At 34.4% G+C, this 18,150-nt stretch overlaps 1 pseudogene; it reads right to left on the minus strand.

Moving 5' to 3' along the window:
• Positions 1-15,829: 15,829 nt before the first annotated feature.
• On the minus strand, positions 15,830-17,465 carry LOC141554207 (copine-2 pseudogene; annotated as a pseudogene).
• Positions 17,466-18,150: the final 685 nt, after the last annotated feature.

Below are 18,150 nucleotides of genomic sequence, written 5' to 3' on the forward strand. Positions count from 1 at the left end.
TAAAAGGAATTTGGTAAGAGTCCTTTATTTCCTATTTTTTCAAACAGTTTATATAGCATTGAAGTTAATCGTTCTTTAAATGTTTGGTAAAATTCACTTGTAAATCCATCTGGTCCTGCGAATTTTTTCTTAGGGAGTTGATTAATAGCTGGTTCTATTTTTTTTTCTAAACTAGGATTATTTAAGCAATTTACTTTCTCCTCTTAATCTGGGTAACCTATATTTTTGAAGGTTTTCATCCGTTTAACTTAGGTTATCAAATTTATTGCATAAAATTGGGCAAAGTAACTCTTAATTATTGCTCTAATTTCTTCTTCATTAGTGGAAATTTCTCCCTTTTCATTTTTAAGACTAACAATATGGTTTTCCTCTTTCCTTTTTCTAATCAAATTTACCAAAGGTTTATCTATTTTGTTGATTTTTTTCAAAAAACAACTCTTAGTTTTATTTATTAATTCAATAATATTTTTTTTACTTTCAGTTTTATTCATCTCTCCTTTTATTTTTTAGAATTTCATATTTAGTGTTTAAGAGTTTTTAATTTGGTCTTTTTCTAGCTTTTTTAGTTGCAAGCCTATTTCATTCATTTTCTCTTTCTTTATTTTATGCAAGTAAGCCTCTAGAGATATAAAATTTCTTCTTATTACCTCCTTGGCTGCATCCCACACATTTTGGAATTGTCATTCTCTTGGATGAAATTCAATTGTGTTTATAATTTGCTGTTTCACCCATTCATTCTTTAGGATGAGACTCTTTACTTTCCAATTACTTTTTGGTCTATTTTCTTGTTTTTTTTTTTTTTTTTTTTTTTTTTTTTTAATGAATATAGGGTTTATTACATTGTGATCTGAAAAGGATGCATTTACTATTTCAGCCTTTCTGCATTTGAATTTGAGGTCTTTATGTCCTGATATATGGTCAATTTTTGTATAAGTTCCATGAACAGCCAAAAAGAAAGTGAACTCCTTTCTGTCTCTATTCAGTTTTCTCCAAAGATCTATCATATCTAACTTTTCTAGTATTTTATTTATCTCTTTAACTTTTTCCTTATTTATTTTGTAGTTTGATTTATCTAGTTCTTAGCATACAAAATTGAGATATCTCACTATTATAGTTTTGCTATTTCACCTTGTACTCAAGAGAGTACAAGTTAAGTAACTTCTCCTTTAGGAATATAGATGTTAAATACCACTTGGTGCATGTATGTTTAGTATTGATATGGCTTCATTATCTATGGTACCCTTTAGCAAGATATAGTTTCCTTCCTTATCTCTTTCAATTTAATCATTTTTTTGCTTTTCTTTATCTGAAATCAGGTTGGCTACTCCTGCTTTTTTTACTTCACTTAGTATATACTTAGAATATATCATAGTATATTCTGCTCCAGTCTTTTATATATCTATATATCATCCTGCTTTAAATATGTTTTCTATAAACAATATATTGTATGAATCTGACTTTTATTCCAATCTGCTATCTGCCTCAGCTTTATGGGAGAGTTCACTCCATTCATATTTACGGTTAAAACTAATAATTTTGTCTTTACTGCCATCTTATTATCCCCAAATAATGCTTTTCTCTTTCCTTTCCCCTTAACCTCCCTCCCCAGTTTTAAACTTATGGGCACCACTTGACTCATGCAGCCCTTCCTCTTTAGAATCCCTTCATCCTCCTTAGAGTCCCTCCCCTTTTCTTAAACCTTTCCTCTACTCTTCCTGTATTATCTTCTATTTAGCCTACTCCTTCCCTATTTGCTTTTCCCCTCCCACTTTTCAATGAGATAGGAGAAGTTTGAAATACGTTTTTAATTGCAATATAATAAATTGTGGCATATCGTATATTATTGCAGTTTATCTTAAGGGTTAAAATCAATGATGACTAATTGAATGTATATTGTTTTTGTGCACTGATTTAAAACTTGATATAATTGAATTCAGCTAAAGTTTTCCTAATAAGCAAAAAAGCTTGTTGAACAAAGCATTTCATAGCTTTCTAAAGGGATTATAGTATTTCAAACATTTAGCTATATGATTTGCTGTTTTTAAGTTACTAAGTAATTTTTTATATATCAGCAACTATTTTAAGATCCTTGTCCATCAATAAATATTCAAGTATTCTGGTCAGTTTTTTCACTAATTCATATTGGTTTTCTTCTGTCATCTCTATTGAAAAAGCTCTATTGGAATGAGTGATAACATACATTTGCTGTTAGAATAACACATTTTCAAAGGAAACTGTGCTAAAGCAAACCAAAGCCCAGTAGGAAACACTCCTCTAGCCTTATTCATTCTAATGCACTCAAAATTTTCTACCCTTGAGGTAATGAGTGTAGCTAACTTCAATGGGAGAAAAATGACAGTGAAAGGAAAATTGATGGATTTTTATCAGTGGCTCAAATTGATTTTTGCCAAACTAGGAAGAGGGAGAATGGGGACAAATCCAAGGCAAGCACAATGTCAGTTGTTACTTTGGGCAGGCAGGCAGTCATCAAGAACCTTTGCTCTTCTTTCATAGGCCTGAACATAAAAAAAAAAAAAAAAAAAAAAACAGATAATCTATCACCAAGTAGTTCTTGAGGCCAACAACTGTGCAAGATTGTTTAATATACGGAGGAAAAGGACCCACACTGTCCTTACTCAAAAAGAACTTACAGCATACTGAGCAACAATTTGGGTCCTGTCTGTAGCATAGAATAGTAGCATCTCATTGCTGTCAAAGGCCTTAGATACCCTCTAATCTGAGTCCCATATTTTGAAGACAACCAAAGTCTCTTAGTCGTCTTTAAATCTTCTCCATAGGGCAAATGTTCTTTGAAGTCTACCAGTTGTCAGGCATAAAAGAGATGAGAAACTGGATATATGTGTATACGAAAAAGAAATTTCTGTAGCCGTTCAGTTATTTTTATAGAGAAAGGAGAACTTTTCTGCACAAAATCCTTTCACCCTTCAAAACTTCTGTGGCTTCCTATAGACTAATTTGTTATGAATAAAATTAATTCCAGTAAGTTAATAGAAAAAAATAGAGGAGTATTTCCTAAAGTATAGAATGATTGAGTTACTGGAAGAAAAGATAAGTATCATAAAATATTACTGGACTTGGAATCAGGAAAAAATGGATTTGAATCTCTTTACTTATACTTACTACTTTTAAATACTGCTTTTTAATTTAATTCCTTCTAAATTCTGTCATTCAGAAGCCCCCACTGATATGCTTCCTGTTGATTATCCTTTTGATAATAATTGGATGTGTAGGATTCATTAGCTTTAAGTTAGGCATTTTTAATAATAGTTAGTACAAAATATTATATCCAAAATTTTTTGCCCCAAATGCATACAGAGACCAGAGGAAAATGGGTACAAGCTTACAGAATATTTGCCACAAAGGATAATTTACAGTGATTCATTATAGGGAAATGATTTTTATCCAGGTCTTCTTCCTAGAGTTCTTATGAAGTTTACCTGAAAGCATAGTTCTCTATTGGACTCTCTGTGTTAACAATCTTATAATCCTGAAGGTGCAGTTCTCACTGCTTCAAAGTTGCCATGATCCCTAAAACTTCTTTTCCTTTCTGTGTTATAAGTGTCCCATCTATATTCTATTTGGATGCCTTTTTTGTTCCTTGCCTTGTATCTCTAAAAACACAGAGAGTAAAGAGTAAAGAAGCACTGTAATACTTTCTTTCAGTTCATTTCTCCTTCCAGTCTACAAGTACAAAGTTCAAGTATTCTCAAAACTCACTTCTTTCCATTTGAATTCTTTGTCTTTATGTACCTTGGCCCAATCCAAATGTATTTCTCTAACTGATTATATCCATGGCTAGAAGCACTTCTGTCTTTGCCTCTAGTTTATTACTTTTATTGAATGATTCAATTAGGTATCTAGGAATCATTTGAAGCTATGTTATCTATTCTATTTATTCTGCAATACAGCTGAAGAAGTGTTCATATTTTATAATTTTTTTTGTTGTTTTTCTTGAATCCTTTTAATCATGTCTGACTCTCTATGGCTGCAATTATGCTTTTCTTGGCAAGGATATTGGAATGGATTGTCATTTACCTCTCTAGCTCATTTCACAGAAAAGGAAACTGAGGTAAACAGGTTTATGAAGAAAGTTATAAAACATCCTTCTTGAATTATATTGTAGGTACTGCTACAAAGATAAAAGGCCAGCTCTCCAGTCAACAAAGCAAATAGTAATTCTTATTATTTATCAGTATTGCAGAAAGATCACCAATGCAATTAGTGGACCTGGTATGGCTCCTGGGGCAATTATTTACTATTTTTTGATCTTGGTCAAAACCAAGATCTCTCATTTTCAGATTCTACTTCAATAAAACAAGGGTATTAGATTTGATAAGTGGTAACATCTCTTTTGGCTCTAGGCCTTATGATCCTTTTTAAAAGTGTTTCCAAATCAAGTTACCAACATTACTATTTCATTAAGCTTGCTCAATTGGCTAGCACAAACATATCAGAAGCAAAATAGTGCTAATGTGCTTTTTATACCCTCTGCATTCTGGTTGTTAAATAATGGTGAAAAGAGAAATAGGATGCAACATAAAAGAGAACTCATCCAATTTTCACTCATTCTTATTCTGTTGTCAAAAAGTACCGTGTTTCCCCGATAATAAGACACTGTCTTATTATTTTTTTGGGACTAAAAAACACCAGAGGGCTTATTTTCAGGGGAGGGCTTATTTTATCCTCCATCATGCCCCTTTTATCCTCCATCATGCCCATTTTAGCCTCCATCATGCCCCTTTTATCCTCCATCATGCCCATTTTAGCCTCCATCATGCCCCTTTTAGCCTCCATCATGCCCCCTGAGTGCTTATTTTATTCTCCATCGCTTACTGAACTTACCGAGTTTTTAGATGGTCCTGTCTCAGCTCTACTCCGCGGCGCTGCTCTCAGTAGCGCCAGCAAGCAAATCACCAGGGAAGAAGAGGATGACGCGCTCACTGCTGCAGCTCTGATTGGATGCAGCTCGGAGCGCGACGTGCGTTTCACCCGGGAGGGGAGGGCGGCGCTGCTTACTGAAGGTACCGCTACGCAGCATATAGCGCAGGGGATCACCATGATGACCGTTTTCATAGTAAGTTCGATAGGGCTTATTTTCGGGGGAGGGCTTATTTTAGCGGAATATTAAAGAGTATGTGGGTGTCTTATTTTCAGGATAGGTCTTATTATCGGGGAAACACGGTAATACTATAAAAATGAATTATATTAAATCCCATTTAACTAACATTTGCTAAGGTTTGTATATTGAAAACTACATTGCCCTTCATGGAATATAATCATACAAATCCATGGAATGTGTTTTTCCAGTAATAGTGACAAACTTGTGCTAATAAATTAATTTAAATTAATAATAAATTAATTCTTGCTGCCTTTCTCTTGAGACCAGACCTGCACATTTGCAACACATTTGGTCAAGTACAGGCATATAAAATGTAGCCACAGAACAGAGTAGAATTTCTTACTCTTTGTAAGTCTGGTGAAGTCTATGGACTTCTACACAGAATAATGTTCCAAATTAATAAAATAAAACACATAGTATTAAAAAGAAAACCAATTATATTGAAATGTAGGAATGACTTTTTTTAAGTTTATATTCTCTAGGTTAATAGTTACCTGGAAATCAAGCTCATTCTCCAAGTACCCTCCTTTATAGGAAAGAGATCAGGATTCTTGAAGAATAATACTATGGTGCTTGGTGTCTCTGTGATTTCATGGATATGGATATTTTCCCAAATAGTGAAGAAGTAACCTATTAGTAAATTTGCACTATGTAATAGCAACTCTTGTCAATATTCTTCTAGTGTAGACTCCACAGAATACACACTAGGAAGCTGGCTCAATTTTTCCATATTGCACAATATTAGGCAGTTACCTAGAATGAATAGATTTTCAATCTGTTTTTTCATTCATTTGTTCTGCAACCAGCCTATACCTTTCTCTGATTTTTTACCCCTGGTTGTTATGAAGGTATAGGATTATGACCTTAAAGCTGAAAGAAGCTTCAGGAGATATCTATTCTGGACAAGACTACTCCTTTAACAGAGGAGGAAAACAAGACTAAGGGAAATAAAATATTTTCCCTATGGCTAAAGTTTTTAAAGCAACAAAGATGGGATTGGAATACAGGTGTTCAAATTACAGAGTGAATACTCTTTCTTACTGTAATTCTACTTCTCTAAATTGATTCTTCAAAGAGGCAACTAGGTGATATAGTGGATAGAGGTTAAGATTTAGAAAAAAGGAGACCTAAGTTCAAATCCTATCCCAGAAGATTCCTTCTGTACTGAAAGGATTAAAATGACATCACTATGTTAGAGCCAAATTAGTGTGTTTAAATGTGGCTGATCAGACTGATATGACATCAGAACTCTGCCACATGTCAAACACAAATAGTTCCTATAATCATTTGGGATGGACTGTTACATTGCACATTTCATTTTTTTTTTTCCTGAGCTAATTCAATTTTGCTTTTCCCATAGAGTACAGCACTTTCTCTGATGAAGGCACAGTATGCTGGGTGATTCTGTGCCAATCTCTCCCATGTCATACAATCAATTTCATTGTTCTAAAGAGAGACCTTGATATTGTCCTTGTATGACTTTTTCCAATCATCTTGTGAGCACTTGCCTCTGTGAGTTCTCCATAAAATAGTCTTTTTTAGCAAGTATACATTTGGCATTCAAACAATATGGTCAACCCAATGGAATTGGGCTCTCTGTAGTAAAGCTGAATGCTTGGCAGTTTAGTTTGAGAAAGGACCTCAGTGTCTGCTCTCTTATTCTGCAAAGTGATCTTTAGAACCTTCCTGAGACAATTCAAATGGAAATGATTCAGTTTCCTGGTATGCCCCTGGTATTGTCCATGTTTCGCAGGTATACAACAATGCAGTTTTGTGGTCCTTTAATTGGGCTATGAGTATAATACCTCTCCTATTCCATGCTTTCCTTTAGAGCCTCCTAAATGTTAAGGTACTCCTGACAATGAATGTTAACTTATTATCAATGTGTATATCACTGAAAAATATACTGCCAAGGGAAATGAACTTATCCACAGCATTCAAAACTTCATCATTTGCTGTAGCCAATAGTTCCAAATATGGATGATTGATACTGGCTGATAGAATCTAAATTTGATTCTCTCATCCAATATAATTAAGTTCAAAACAAGTTTTAATAATTTTTCTAATTACTAGTTTAATATTGTTTTTATAAAAACCTCTCTCCTAATCTCTGATTTCTGATACTCAGATGACATGGTTTGATATGAAATGCTAGTTTTGCAAATTAAATCGCAGATGACTCAGCAAAAGAAAAAAAAAAAGAAAATTATTCCATCAATCTTGGACATGCTCATACTCACACATACATGCACACACATGTATCTATGTGTGTATGTGTGTACATATATATCTGTATATATGTGTATATGATTAAACACTAGCAAGTTTCAAAAAGAAAGGATGAAGAGATGAAAACAAGATTTCCAAAAATAAAATGATAAATTGATCATTAAAAATGGGGAAAATTGAAAAGAATCATCAGAACTCAGTGAGAACAATAATATTTCACAAAACTACAAAAAAATAAATAAAAGTCATAATTTACTTCAATAACATAAGCACCCCTAGAAAACAAAAGATAGAGATAATAGCTTAACTTTGAAAGTTAAATCATAAAATATGTTATCTTTATGTATTGTCCTGTACTCTAATATTATAAGTGGATTCTATCTCTCTTAGAAAGTATTTAAGAGATTACAGAAAAAAATATTCTCAATAAATGAGAAAGAAAGAATTCCCTTAATTCCTCTTTTTGGAAATGATATTTTCTAATACCCAAAGCAGGAAAGGATAACTTGTTAAGCCATATCAATTACAAATGAATGATGTAATAATTTTAAATCAAATTATTTCAAAAACAACAACAAAACTAGTCAAAGTATATTGTTTACTTGAATAAAATTGTGCTAATAGCAGAGATGCAAAGATTGTTCAATTATAGGAAAAACTAGCATATATAATCATGTTAAAAAGAAAATCACTCAGACCCCATATTTATGTTTATGGATGCAAAAAACAAAACAAAACAAAACAAAAAAAAAAACCTAGCAAGTATTGTTTCATATCCCTGTATTTCCTACTGGGAAGGTTTATTAAGGATGGTGCATATCTTGATTTCAGGAGTTCTTAGATGAAGTAGAACTAAAATAATTGGGTATCCATATAGTCCAGCACCCCAAAATAGTGAATTTATAGGAACACAGTGATACCAACCTGTCTCATGAGTAGTAAACCAGGCTAGATCAGGAAAAAAAGCAGATAAAAACTGTCATAAAAAATTAAAAACTAATTGTGCAGTCAGGCCTCTGGTGACTTCTATACTTCCATCTTAGTTGAATTAAAGAGCCTTAGTTTCAAAAACAAACAAACAAACAAAAAATAAAATATATAGACTTTGTTTATGCTAAAACTTATACAAAGTAGTAATAGAAATATACTCTTACTATTCTAAAATGTACAGTTTATTTGCAATGTTGAAATGTTAAATTCCCATTAAATATAATTATACATTATTCTCATTAATATTATTTTAGATAATCTAAAAATTCTAATGATGTCGGTATGAGAGAAAAAAATGTATAAACATCAGAAAATAATAATGAGGGAAAGGAAAGGGGGAACCCCAATAATCCCATGAGATAATCCCCTGTAAAATGAATTTACAGGCCCGAAAACCTAGATTGATAAATAAAAGGTTTATTGTAGAAATTTGGAAGTAAAGTTCAGTTATAAAGACTCCAGGGCCAAAGGTGGCCACTGGGCGGGCAGGAACCCTACATGGATGGAAGGATACCATGTGTTGGCTGGGAGGGATCCTGCAATGAAGGAGTTCTGGCTCACCTCTTTTATACCCCAAAGATGATGGGCGGTACCAAGTTCTGGCAGGCTTTTCAGTTAGCTCAAATCAGGTGAGGGCTGGGGGAAGCTGAGCTGAGAATGGGGGGCTGGCCCAGATATTCAAAAGGTGCCTTTGATCAGGATTTATGAATCAAGGTCAGCCATGGGTTGGGCAATTAGAAAGGAATCTTAAAGGGACCTCCACCCTCACCAATAATACCCCAAATGTTCATGTCTATAGACTGTATTATCATTTACTAATATAACTCAAGTGAAAAGTTCCTTAATGTGGCATTTAAGGACAGTTTGTGAACAGGTTTTTAGGGAAAGAGGAACATTGAGAAATTTTTTCATCTTTTTTTTCCATTAATTTATGACCAAAATTGAGCATTTCTTTCAATTATGCATGTTGGTAATGAACATTATTCTGAGAAATGGTCTAGAAACTTCAGACTGCCAAAGCCATTTATGACACATATAAAAATATTTAAGAACACCTGTTTTTGAGAAGAAAAAAAGAAAAGAGTTTCATGAAAACACTAGGATACTAAATATACACATGCATACATGCATATGAACATCAATGATTAAATGCACAAGAAAATAGAAGTTTTATTTTTTGCAAAAATAAAAAAAGAAAGTAAAATCTAAATGCCATCTAAAATAACTGAGAATTATATAAAATATCTCAGCATCAACTTAAAAGACAAGTAATACAATTCTACAGAATTAAAAAAAGAAAGCATAAGTAATTGCATGAACATTTATTTCTCAAGAAAATATATTGCCAACCTAATAAAAATACTCATGAAATTAATTTACAGAAACACCAGATTATGGAAAGGTTACTTTATAGATCTATAGAACAAAAATTCATTTTTCAAACAAAAGGTCTAGAATCTCAAGGAAAACAGTGTGGGAGAGAGAACTGAAGAAGGAATAATAATTCCAGATCCCAAAATATAACAAAGCAAGTAATTATCAAAGAATTTTGCTACTGGCTAAATCATAAAATAGGATATGAATGGAACACATTAGATAAATGAGAATCAGAAATAATGAAACCATACCCATTATTCAAGAAATATAAGAACACATATTATTTAACAAGAACTTTAGGGAAAACTAGAAAATATTTTTGACAGGAAATAAGATTGGACCAGGGGCATATACTTCATTCCACTATGAATTGATGAATGAAGGATTTGTCAAACATTTACTTTGTACAAAGGAGTTGCTTCCCTTAATGGTGGTCAAAGCAAGATCAAATCACAAAACAAAATAAGACAAACTGAATGTTGAGGGAGATTTCTTTCACAAGTATTAGTCAAAGAAGGGTTGTTAATATTTTTAAAAGATCTTTAATAATTAAATAGGTTCAACAGGTTCAATTATATAAACTGAATGGAGCATTTGCAAAAAAACAAAATTAATGTGATATTGATAATTATCAATTAATGGGGGGCATCAAATATCTCTGTTAATATCTGATAACTAGAATACAAAGGGACTTAACCCATTCTTCAGTGGTAAGAGGATATGAGCAAGCCATTTCTAAGAAAGAATTTCAAACCAGAAAAAAAAAAAAAAAAAAAAAAAAAAAGGATTTCTTACCAATTACTAAAAATGAAAGAATTTAAAGTCAAACAATTTTGATGCTTCATCTCATGTCAAAAAATTGACAAAGATATTGAGGAGGGAAACTGAGGCCAGGGACCCCAGAAGTCACCTTGGCCTTACCTAGAAGCCTACCCTACCTCCTGTTAAGTACCACTAATTGACCTTTCTAAAGAGTTCAGTTGACACTACCCAAGTTTTCTATAGAGCTGAACTAAAGTTAAGTACTGCTATTTAACTTTCAATAGAACTGAATTAATGTTAAGTATCACCACTTAAGCTTTCTATAGATTTGAACTATCACCAATCAAACTTTCTATAACCTTACTGAAGCCTATTCAAACCCAAAAGTTCTCTATTGTCTCAAAAGCCCTCAAGACCTAACTCTGATCATATAAGTACTTTGATTGTACCAAAATGGGCAGAAGGGACCCAACTCCCTAATCCCATCTGGGAGTTCTTGTCCACTGAGATCTCTTGGTGACTTAAAATAAACTTTTACTTTTTATTTTGAAATTGAGTAAATTCTTTTACTTCACCCACACCTGGTCTCACACACCATAAGCCTGGAAATCCCCAACAATATCAAATTATTTTGTCCTTGTTTAGTTGTTTTTCAGTTATGCCATTCTCTTCATAATCCTATGTGAGGTTTTCTTGGCAAAAATACTAGATTAATTTGTCATTTTTCTTCTCCAGTTCATTTCAGATGAAGAAATTGAATAAATAAGTTTATATCAACTGTGCTCAGTTTGTGTAGTGAGGGAAAACAAGAGGCCAGTTTCCATCTGCCCCAAAGAAATTACTTCCTTTGATAACACAAGATAATGTCTTCATCTTGTACAATTTCCAGAGCAAAAAGGAGTATCTTTTCCTTTGGGTTCACATCTTCTACCTCTTCTACCTCCTGCTGTACCTGTCCCTTGAAGGAAAAGGAAAGGGACAGTTTATAGGAAAAAAAAAATATTTATCATTCTGTGCAAGTTTGATTTCCATTTCTTCTTGTTGTAAGCTTTGCTCTTATTGTTTGTTGTTGCTGTTTGCCCTACTTCTCAAAATGACCAATGATATCATGAGGGTGATGTCTTGATATGTACATGAATTGGATAGGAATGATGCAGAGTTGGGCAAAGTACTGGGTCTCATTATTTCCTTCAATCATTGAAATCCAATGGCAAGACAAAGGCAAGACTTTGTAATATAAGATCCAGTAAAGGAAAAAAACCCAGAATAATCTGTTTAGAATAAAAAACAAATGCTATTTATATGCCTTCTAAGTCAACAATGCGTCTTGAGGCTTGAATTCACCTTATTATTAGCCATTCAAAGAATTTCAGTATGACTTGGGTTTTAAGGTGGAGTCAAGTAGTTTTTAGCTCTGCATTTCAGAGCTAAATTTTCAAGGAAATTAAAAAAAAAAGACAAGCAAGACAAAAAGTAAATTGGTCCAGCTTTTCAGGAAAAAAAAAGTAATAAATAAATGAAGAAGAAAGAAAAAATAAAAAGGAAAAAAAGGAAGGAAGAAAGCAAGGAAGGAAGGAAGGAAAGAGGGAAGGAAGGAAGGAAGGAAGGAAGGAAGGAAGGAAGGAAGGAAGGAAGGAAGGAAGGAAGGAAGGAAGGAAGGAAGGAAGGAAGGAAGGAAGGAAGGAAGGAAGGAAGGAAGGAAGGAAGGAAGGAGAGAGGGAAGAAAGGAGGGAAGAAGGGAAGGAAGGAAGGAAGGAAAGAAGAAAGGAAGGAAGGAGAGAGGGAAAGAAGGAGGGAAGAAGGGAAGGAAGGAGGAAGGGAGGGAGGGAAGGAAGGATGGAGGGAGGGAGGGAGGGAGGGAAGGAAAGAAAGGAGGTGAGGGAGGGAGAAAGGATGGAAAGAAGATATATTTCAGGATTTGATTCTGAACTTCCATCTCTTCTCCCTTTATAGTACTTCACTTTATGATCTCATCAGTTCCCATGGATTTAATTATCATCATTATGCTGATAATTCTCAAGGTTATTTATCTTGTTCCATACTCACTACAGAAACTTAACTGAAACTCATTATCTTTCCTCCTAAACCTCCCTATCTCCTACCTTTCTCTTTAATATAGAAGGAAATACCATCCTCCTAGTTCAAGTTCACAACTTAAACATCATCCTGAACTTTTCCTTATCTCTTATCCCATAACCAATCTGATGTCAAAACCTATCAATTTCAGATAACTAAGCTTTCTTTTCTCCTTTGACACCACTTGATACTCTGGGGGTCACCTTACCAATATACAAAATATAGCGTATTCAGATTTCTAATCCAGTGAAGTCTTTTTGGAGTATTCATATCAATGAGCTTACAGTTTTGTGATTTTTTTTTTTACTCATGCCTTTTGTTTGTGTGTTTGTTTATTTGTCTTTTATACAGTAAGTTCCCATGTAATACCCATCATTACAGTTGTCCCTCCCTTAAGAAACCCAGTTACAATTTACAATGTGGCCTATTTTGTGACTTTTAAAATTCCTCTTTAGACATCCTTTTCCATCCAATTCTCTTTCAATCTTTAACTGGTCTGAGTATAACTTGCCCTCTTTGTTCTTTTCTGGCCATTATGATAACTGTCATCTATAATTACTCTTAAAAATAATTTCCCAATTAACTTTATTGCTCAGCTTCTTTTGCATTATGATGCTTGTTAATATCAAGCTACGAGAAAAATATAAAACAAACACAGATCTCAAATGATAAATTTCCTTTTTTTAACTGAATTCCTCCCATATCTACATGTCTGTCTATCCCTCTCTCTGGGTGTCTTCTATCATTAGAAAATACAGAAACTTTTAAGCCTGGACTTGGCAATACCTGAGAGATTCCATGCTCTGCTACCCTAGTAACAGCAGTCTCTCTCTCTAGTAGTGCCAAGTGAAACAACAGTTGGTTCAACATTGTATCTAGACTATTTCTGGATAAGAAAACAAAACAAAACAAAAATTCCACTGATTCTGGGAAAGAAAAGAAAGAATCATGAGTAAAATCTTCTTCAACATTTAATGAGAATTAACCATAGAGATTATTCACCAAATTCTACAGAACCCCCCACACACAAAGAAGGGAGAATGTCTTTTTGGCTTAGGCATGTCATACCTAAATTTCGACAAATGTTTTTTTTTTTGCTATACCATAATCTGAAAGTCTTTCAAAGAAGAAAAAAGTCCACAAAGAAACTCCTTCATGTGTTCATCCTTCTGACTCTCGGTCTCTAATCATTTTGGAAGAAGTTCCTGTAGTTCCTGTCACTGGGAACCAAGCAGAGGGATACCCTTTATTCTAAGCAAGGGAGCAATGGACATGTCAGTGTGATGGGAGCTGCTCTTTAGACAAATGCTATGAAATCTTATCAAGTTTATTGGGAGATTTATTGGGAGACTCATTGAATTTTGGAGAGGATTATCACTGTGTTACATGTAGATGAATAGAATGGGATCTTTTAAATGAGGGATGAGTATATTCTTCTTGTTAATGGCCAGGCTAGTTAAGAAAAGTCTGATTTCTTTCTCTATTGATTAACACATTTTTATGAAACACATGTTATGTGTCAAACTTTGAAATTGATGCTACAGTGTTATTGTGGAAATATATATTGAAGAATTGAATATATTTAACATATATTGGATTACTTGCTATCTAGAAGAGAGGATGGAGGGAAAGGAGGGAAAAATTTGGAACACAAGGTTTTGCAAGGGTGAATGATGAAAATTATCCATACATATGTTTTGAAAATAAAAAGCTTTAATAAAAATGATTAATATAGATTAAAAAATTAATGCTACAGACAAAAAGGGGAAAAAGTAAATAAAATGTCCTTCCTTCAAAGAACTTTAATTACACGATCATAAGATACTCATTATAATTGCTATTGATTTGAAGTCAACTCCTGTGCCTCTGCTATAATAATACTCTTGGATAATTAACAGAAATATAAAGTTTAGAGTTTATGGAGTTCTAATTTTTAACCAATTTTAACCAATTAATTTTTAAATAATATACTATATAGATAATTTTTCAATGACTATCATGTTTAGAAAGAAAAATGTATGGACACTGGGGAATGGGTTTGTCTGGAAGCAGCTATGTGGAACACTGTGGTACTCAAGAAGAGAATGTATCAGCAATACAATAGAAGGTCTGAGATCCATACCTGGTCATCATAGGACATGGAAATAGATTTCAATTAGCAACTTTTTGTTTCCTATCTAATTCCAGGTCATAGATCTGTGGAAGGGAAAGTGTGTCCAAGAGTGATATAAAGAGTAGGGAATACTTCTAGACCCTAAACTGAAAGACTGAAATTCACAAACAAGGAACAACAGTGTGACTTCATCTCCTTGAGCAGAACAGAGTCTCAGATCCAACTTCTAGCCCAGTCTGAAAACTACAAAAGAATAATTATGGTAGTAATCCCATATCAAAAAAGGAAATCTATAATGCCTTAAAATCAGCTGATTCATTGTGACTGTCACATAGGAGTGTCTATGGGTCTCGTTGAATCCTCTTATTTTAAGGATGAGGACACTGATGTTCAGGTAAATTAAGTTGATCACATAGCTAGTAGAATCAAAATCAGACTTTTGTTAAGATTCCTTTCATTTCTTCGGATTTTGTTCTGACATTGAACAGTAATCAATAATCTGTATGTATTTGTGTGTATACATACATATATGAATATTTTATTTTTAAAATTTTTGTTCCAATTCATTGGTATGCTATTTAACTCTTTCATTGGTAAAAATGTTGATTTAAGAATTTTCCCATAAACCACTTTATAGGAGTTTTGGAATTTTTTTTTCTTGATTGTAACAATTTATTATTTTATAATTATTACACTAAAATTATTCAATTATTCCAATAAAATTATTCAATTCAATTATTCAATCCACATTCAATACTTGAAAATGATGGTAGGGAGGAGAAACAAGTGGCCCTGTGTAGCCTGGTAGTATCATCAGGGTTGGCAAATTTGACAAAAGAAATCCAGCTGTGTTTGGGATAGAATAGGCAGACTGTCCATTATTAAAATAAATAAATAAATAAATGAAAGACCAATTTGTTTAAAAGAAAAAAAATATATACATATATATATTATATATAAATATATACATATATATATACATATATATATATATATATATATATATACACATATACATATATACATATATATATAGCCACCAGTGAGGAAGCCGATGTTGCACGTGCACTTTCCTTGGGGAAGGAAATGAGGTTTGGTTGACATCCTGATGCTGGTCAGAGGGGAAAGGAGGCTGCAGGTGGTTATGCAGGTTCACAGTTGCTGGGTTGCAGATTTTTATGTTTGAAATACTGCACGACTTGCTGGGGCAGCTCTGCCAGCACAGCTTTAGCCAAGGTTTCTTTAGATGCATTACGGAATTCCCAAAAGGGTACAAAGGGTACAATGTCTCAAGCTGCCTCTTCGCCACTGTGGGAACGCAGAGCACAAGTATCACCATCCAGGAACTCCATGGCAGCAAAGTCAGCATTGCCCACACCCACAATGATGATGGACATGGGCAGCTTGGAAGCCTGTACCACTGCATGATGGGTCTCATCCATATCGCTGATAACACCATCAGTGATGATGAGGAGGATGAAATATTGCATGACTGACCGTTGCTCCGTAGCATGGGCGGCAAATCGAGCCACATAGTTGATGATGGGGGAAAAGTTGGTGAGTCCATATAAGCGGATGTGGGGGAGGCACGATGAATATGCCTGGGCAATACCATCCACACCTGAACAGAAGGGATTGATGGGATTGAAGATGATAGCAAATTCATAAGAAATCTTCCAGCCTGGGGGTAACTGGGCACCAAATCCCAAAGCACGGAATATTTTGTCCAAGTCATAATCCTGAATGATCTGCCCAACAGCCCAAATGGCTGACAGGTACTCATTGGTGCCCATGGGGTTGATGTAGTGCAAAGAGGAGGGATCTCGAGGGTTCCCATTGGAGGCTGTGAAGTCTATTCTGACAGTAAACATAAGCTGGCATCCTCCAAGGATATAGTCTAAGAAAGAATAATCCCAGGTTATTTTACAAGTACGAATAACGATGATGCCTGAATTCTTATAATTCTTCTTCTTTTGTTTTTTAGGGTTGATACATTCTAGCTCTAGCGGAACACCATCTCGAGCCTCACACATGTTCACCACTCAAGTCTGGAACTCACCAATGAAGTCACAACCACCCGATATTATCATAGTCATAGCACATGACCTGAATAGGTTTCTCTAGATCTCTATCACAGAGTGATACCAAAGGCACAGTAAATGGTTTCCACACAGGATCCAGAGTGTACTTTATCACTTCTGTCTGGTGAACAAGTATCCATTTGCCATCATCTCCTGGCTTATAAAACTCTAGAAAGGGGTCTGATTTCCCAAAGAGGTCCTTCTTGTCCAGTTTCCTGCCTGCCATGCTCAGTGTGATGATTCGGTTGTCTGACAGTTCCTGGGCAGTGATCATAATCAGGCCTTTTCCTGCTGGCTTCTCATTCACCAAGACCAGGGGCCAGGTGATTTTCTTGCTGGAGATGATCATTCCCAAAGTACAGGAGAACTGGCCCAAAAAGTCATGGTCATCCAATTGCAGACTCGACTTGTCCTGATCAAAGAGGGCAAATTTGAGCTTCTGGACTTTCTCAAAGTGATAGTCAATGACAAACTTCTTGGCAAATGCTGGATTCAGATTGTTGATAGCAGTTTCTGTCCTGTCAAACTCATATCATTTGCCATTGTTCTCAGTGAATAAAACACAGAAGGGGTCAGACTTGGAAGTGACATCTCAGTCCAACAGGTTTTGGTGGCTGACAGAGAGTTTTTGACCTTGCATATGCAATACTGGGACTATGGGCCCTGCAGGAGAACTGGCCCCCATTGTGTAGACCATGGTTGCTGGGGGCATCAGCGTTCCTGACAATAGCTCCTTGGCTCGGAGTTCCTGATTACCCTCCAAAGCAGCAGACGCAGTGGATCCTGAGTGCCAAGCCCACCTCACCAGCGATCACCACGACCCCCAAGCAGTGCATCTGAGGTATCCCCTAGGGGATTGCTCCCTCTGGGCCGAGGAGCCCCAGGGATACCCAAGTTTTGGAACTTTTAAAAATAATTTTCTATAGGGAAATTTTATTATTATGATTTATTTATGTGCCCATTAATTCTTTAGTATTAAATTATTTAGTCTTCATTCAATTTTAAATCATTTCTTGAGGCACTTTATTGATTATTCTTTTATTGATCAATAAATGATGGGTTTAATATTTCTTCATTTATTTATTTATTTATTTATTTTTCTTTATCTAATACCATTGTTTTATTTGTATACTTCTTTTTTTATTTCTTTTTTATTTTTTTAATAATATTATCCCTTGTATTCATTTTTCCAAATTATCCCCTCCCTCCCTCCACTCCCTCCCCCCATGACAGGTAATCCCATACATTTTACATGTGTTACAATATAACCTAGATACACTATATGTGTGTAAATCCCATTTTCTTGTTGCACGTTAAGTATTAGCTTCCGAAGGTATAAGTAACCTGGGTAGATAGACAGTAGTGCTAACAATTTACATTCA

Source organism: Sminthopsis crassicaudata, chromosome 1 (genome assembly GCF_048593235.1).
Source record: "Sminthopsis crassicaudata isolate SCR6 chromosome 1, ASM4859323v1, whole genome shotgun sequence".
NCBI classification, from domain to species: Eukaryota; Metazoa; Chordata; class Mammalia; order Dasyuromorphia; family Dasyuridae; genus Sminthopsis; species Sminthopsis crassicaudata.